The sequence below is a fragment of the Camelus bactrianus genome, chromosome 11 (genome assembly GCF_048773025.1).
Source record: "Camelus bactrianus isolate YW-2024 breed Bactrian camel chromosome 11, ASM4877302v1, whole genome shotgun sequence".
Taxonomy (NCBI): domain Eukaryota; kingdom Metazoa; phylum Chordata; class Mammalia; order Artiodactyla; family Camelidae; genus Camelus; species Camelus bactrianus.
In genome coordinates, this window is record NC_133549.1 from 573397 (window position 1) to 577744 (window position 4348).

At 42.0% G+C, this 4348-nt stretch overlaps 1 non-coding gene across 1 annotated transcript; it reads left to right on the forward strand.

The window, feature by feature from the left end:
• The first annotated feature begins 374 nt into the window (after nt 1-374).
• On the forward strand, nt 375-509 carry LOC123612766 (small nucleolar RNA SNORA52). Its single transcript, XR_006720036.1, has one exon. It is a non-coding gene; the product is annotated as a small nucleolar RNA SNORA52 (small nucleolar RNA).
• The last annotated feature ends 3839 nt before the right edge of the window (nt 510-4348 follow it).

Here is a 4348-nt window from a genome sequence, read left to right on the forward strand (position 1 = left end):
CTAAGGTCCCTGCGGGATGACACCAATTGGACAAAATTTGTGCACAATACAGTGGGATTCACAGAAGGGACTGGTCAGACTTGTAGGGCAGGCAGTGAGAGAGGCCGTCAGCAGGGCTACAAAAGGAGGAATCGTTTGATCAGAATCTGAAATCCTTTCCGCCAACCTTCCTACAAAGCCCCCAGGGCCCATCACACACAACCCTGTGCTGTAACTGTTTTTGATTCCTGTTACCACATCTCCTTCAGGAAGGATTTTAAGGTGGAAAATATTTAAAATCAGTAATTGCTGCCAGAAGGGACATAGAAATAGAAACATGGAAACAACAAAAATGTCCATCAGCACATGACTATATAAAGACGAGGTGATACACATGGTCCATCCTAATCCCTGCGGGTCAGCCTGTGACCTGCCAGGTTTTGCTTGTAGACTAGAGCATCCTAGAAGTCCTACCTGCAGGAGTGAGCAGGGTTTGAGAGAGCTCACTTCACGGGCGCTTCTAGACACCCCAGGGGCAGTGCTCTCACTGAGCCTGTTTGTAAACACGTCTCACTTTTCCCTCTTGGTGAGAGGCGTTCCGAGCAGAGAGCAGGGGTGCCCGGGAGGACCGCAGCCACTGCTCTCCTTTGTTGGGCATGTGGTTTCCTAGCAACATCAGGCTGGTGGGACTTGTGTGGAAATTGAGCTGTTGGGGAGCTGTTTCTGTCCCTGGGTACATGGTAAGCTTGCTGCCAGAGGCATTGGCAAGCTGGCCAGCGTGCGTGCTGGTGGGGCTGTGGCCATCCCAGCTGCCCCAGGCTCTGCAGCTCCTGCTGCGGGTTCTGCCCCAGCCATAGCAGAGGAAAAGAAGGAGGAGAAGAAGGAGGAGTCAGAGGAGTCAGACGATGACATGGGGTTTGGCTTGTTTGACTAGAGTCTCGCTCCCTGCAAATAAAATTCCTTTTTATGTTAAAAAAAAAAAGACGAGGTGATACATATCTACAATGGAATACTACTCAGCCATAAAAGATGCCATTTGCAGCAACATGGATGGACCTGAAGACTGTCATTCTAAGTGAAGTGGGGTGGAAAGAAAGAATAATGCCACATGACTTCATTTATGAGGAATCTAAATTTAATAACAATAATAATAAGACCACCAATGAATTAATTATTTTGATGTCTTGAATATGTGTAAGCACATCTGACTGTCCTTTGTGATTGGATTACCATATTCTGTGTATTATTCTTTTATAGTTGGCTTTATTCCTCTGGTAACTATGTAAGTTTAAAAATCTAAAGCTCTAATCTGTTCTTAGAAACAATAATTAGTACATATATGTAAACTAAAAAATGCAGTATACTCTATACATGCATTTACATGCAATATGTGTATGTGGAGTTGATCTGTAATAATTCTACCTAATAATACTGAAAAAGGAAAAAAATAAAATAATTTATTAAAAAAAATCACCCCTCTTTAAATATTAAAACGTTCAGTTCTGAGAATCTGTGAAACACAACATGGAAGTAGGTTTTTAAGTTTTTCTCCTTGCGCCTCAGTGAGCAGCCTGGGCTGCAAAGCTTGGCCGCCACAGGCACCCAGGACTTGCCGGCTTGCTCCTCACTTCTTGGGAGGAAGGTTAGCTGCTTCAGGAATATTTATGCTCTTAGAAGTTGCTGAAAACCCCACAGAGCTTCTGTTTACATAGAGTGTATCTGTCAATATACCCCATTTTAGAAATTAGAACAGAAAATTTTAAACCGAAGAATTGACAAGCACACGCTGTCCCAGCACGTGGTCAAAGCAGTGCTGCCACACTGGCTAGTGTTGGTTCTAGAAAAAATGCACCATACACTCAAGAATCAGGGTGAACCCACAGATATCATCTCAGCAATGCTATGAAGAGGTGGGACCCAAAGCCCCTAAAACAGTGCTGAAGTCCCCAGATGTCCCAGAACACACAGAGCCATGGGATCAAGAATCCAGTGTCTCGTGGATCATCAGCCGTGGAGACCGCGTCCTGGGTCAGGAGAAGCAAAAGTCGGGATACCAGGCACACAGTCCTATTGACAGCAAAGCTTTAAAGGTGTTGAATTGACTAAAAGTTTGGCAAAGATTTGCATTGAGAATACTACATTTCCTCTCCTGGAGACGTTAGGATAAAACTGATTAACAGAGGATGATTGTAATGGATTAATTATGATACTGATGACATGGGCTGCTCACACTAACCCTGCACTCAGTGTAGAATAAGCCTTTTATGTACACACTTCATTAGGTCTGCACACGCCTGCAAGGTGGCATTAAGCACAAACAACCATGAAATCAGTTACTATAAAACAGTCACAAGGCTTCCTCTCCAGAATGAGGTAGCAAAACCAGCAATGATTTTCAATGACAAAAGCCAAAATCATATATATTTGGGAAAGAAAGCAAATGAAACTCTGAAAAACAATAAACCAAAAGAGCAGATGGAATGGAAACTATTATTGAAGAAAGCAATGATTGATTCAATTAAAACAGCTAATGTCCCTGATATAATTTTACCATCAATCCAAATTTTTGGAATAGTGGGTTGTGAATTTACTATCTCATTTAATATTGGAATTCCTAGTTGGACCAATTTGATATGCATCACTGGTGCGATGTTAGCTATTTAGGTAAATAACTTCATATTTTTTAAGTTAACAGAAAACATAACACAGGACTCCAGATTTAAGAAGCGAATGCAAACAACTACTATCATACTCCATCCTGTAAGGACACGTGTCCCTGCGTCACCAAAGCAGTGAGAGTTTGCACACAGAAAACACAGTTCTCCAGTTGTGACAAATAGGAGACAGGGAGCCATGAATTACGAGAACAAGCAACTGTTTAAATGCCATGGGCAAGTTTTTTTTATCATCTTGAAAACATCACTGATGTGCTAGGTAAGAAAAAGAATTGTTTTACTAACAAATCTAACTGACACAGGGGTTTTTCCAAGTGAGAAGTTAATTCCAAAAAGTGCAGTAAAATGAGTTAAGATGATCTGTGCAGTGACGGAGCCGATCTTAGACTGACCAGCATCACGATTCCCGGTTTTACACTTGCTCTCTGCTCATCACCTCTGACACAAGAATGCATCATATGATTTTTTTTTCTTTAAGAAAAAAAGATAAATAAAATCTAACTACAATATGTGGTATGAAAAGTGGTAATGAAGATGTCTAACATAATAATGCAACCAGTGTAATGTAGCAGTTATTTGGGCACTAGAATTTTTTAAATCATGGTTTATTTTATATCCTATTTCTATCCTAAAGGAGACACTTAAAGTTTTCTACTTTATTCAACATATCTTGTGGGGGTTGTGATATACAGTGGTATGGCAGTTTTCAGAGATTTAAAATCGCCTCTGTGGTTGTGGTCAGGAAAGGCAAGTCTCCCTCCCTCACAGCTGCGACAGAGAAGGAATCCCCGGAGTCAGCCTCCCGGCAGCTTCCGAACAGCATTTGCTTGCACTTAGCACAGGACACCATCAGGAAGTGTAACTCTGACAAGAAGTTTTCCCCGGGGCCTGGAAGGTGCTCTAACATTTTGAAGCCACTTGTTTCCCAGTTAGGTAAGGCTTGGAAAATTAGTTTATTATACGTGACTTCCTTTGTATGTGCCTTTTGTCCTGAGAGGTCACTAATTAGCATAGAATATAAAATACCCCATAATATAAGAATTTAGGTACTCCATCTTTCCATCTACCTATTTGTTTATCATATTTATACTTAGGTTATACTTCCTATGATGTTCAATTCTGGGCACCAAAAAAGAAAGTTTACAAGTTATTTCTTATAAAAAGCGGGGACTGGGTCTAAGGGTTAAAACCACTACTGCTAACAATAAAAACCAGATAATATTTTTAATTTCAACTGCTTCAGACCTTCCCAAATTCCTCCCTTAAGTTCACTGTTGCAACAGTAATGGAATCTCTGTTCTTCCAAGACTCGGGCCTGATCGCCACCCATCCAGATATCTGTCTGTGGGTCCCTACTTGTCCTCGAGGCCCCCAAACACACCTTACAGGGTGAACCTTCTTCAGTGTTCCTACTGTAGGGGAAACCTGGAAGTCCCAGGCACTGTCCAGGATTCACACCTACCTGCAAAAATCAAAGTCATGTGACTGAAATGGGACAACCTAGGTGTGATAGGGCTGAAAGCTCACCAAAATCAGGTTTGGGGGCCTTACCCAATCCCTCCAGCTCCTAACATGAAGAAGGAAAGGGAGGCCCAATTAGCCACGAGACTGGGGGCCTTCATTACTCCATGAATAAAGGATTTGTGCTAGTGCCACCTTTAGACAGGGAACCCCAGAACCCAGACTTAGAAGCA